The following is a 1158-nucleotide window of genomic DNA, read 5'->3' as shown; positions in this document are numbered from 1 at the left end:
TAAGCAAGACGAAAAGACAACCCTCAGAATGGGAGAAAATATTTGTAAATGAAGCAACTGACAAAGGATCAATCTCCAAAATTTACAAGCAGCTCGTGCAGCTCAATATCAAGAAAACAAACAACCCAATCGAAAAATGGGCAGAAGACCCAAATAGACATTTCTCTAAAGAAGACATACAGATTGCTCACAAACACACGAAAGAATGCTCAACATCAGTAATCATTAGGGAAATGCAAATCAAAACTACAATGAGGTATCACCTCACACCAGTCAGAATGGGCATCAACATAAAATCTACAAACAATAAATGCTGGAGAGGGTGTGGAGAAAAGGGAACCCTCTTGTACTTGTTGGTGGGAATGTAAATTGATACAGCTACTATGGAGAACAGTATGGAGGTTCCTTAAAAAACTAAAAATAGAATTACCATATGACCCAGCAATCCCACTACTGGGCATAAACCCTGAGGAAACCATAATTCAAAAAGAGTCTTGTACCACAATGTTCATTGCAGCTCTATTTACAATAGCCATGACATGGAAGCAACCTAAATGTCCATCGACAGATGAATGGATAAAGAAGATGTGGCATATATAAACAATGGAATATTACTCAGCCATAAAAGGAAACAAAATTGAGTTATTTGTAGTGAGGTAGATGGTCCTAGAGTCTGTCATACAGAGTGAAGCAAGTCAAAAAGAGAAAAACAAATACCATATGCTAACACATATATATGGAATCTAAAAAAAAAAAGGTTCTGAAGAACCTAGGGGCAGGACAGGAATAAAGACATAGACGTAGAGAATGGACTTGAGGACACGGGGAGGGTGAAGGGCAAGCTGGGATGAAGTGAGAGAGTGGCATGGACATATATACACTACCAAATGTAAAATAGCTAGGAGAAAGCAGCCGCATAGCACAGGGAGATCAGCTCTGTGCTTTGTGACCACCTAGAGGGGTGGGATAGGGAGGATGGGAGGGAGACGCAAGAGAGAGGAGATATGGGGATATATGTATATGTATAGCGGATTCACTTTTTTATACAGCAGAAACTAACACACAATTGTGAAGGAATTATACTTCAATAAAATTATTTTTAAAAAAAGATATCAGGGTAGAAAATGACATGGGAGACAATACAGTCTTCATTTTACA

Source organism: Physeter macrocephalus, chromosome 13 (genome assembly GCF_002837175.3).
Source record: "Physeter macrocephalus isolate SW-GA chromosome 13, ASM283717v5, whole genome shotgun sequence".
Classification (NCBI taxonomy): Eukaryota; Metazoa; Chordata; class Mammalia; order Artiodactyla; family Physeteridae; genus Physeter; species Physeter macrocephalus.
Note: the sequence above shows the minus strand (reverse complement) of the source record.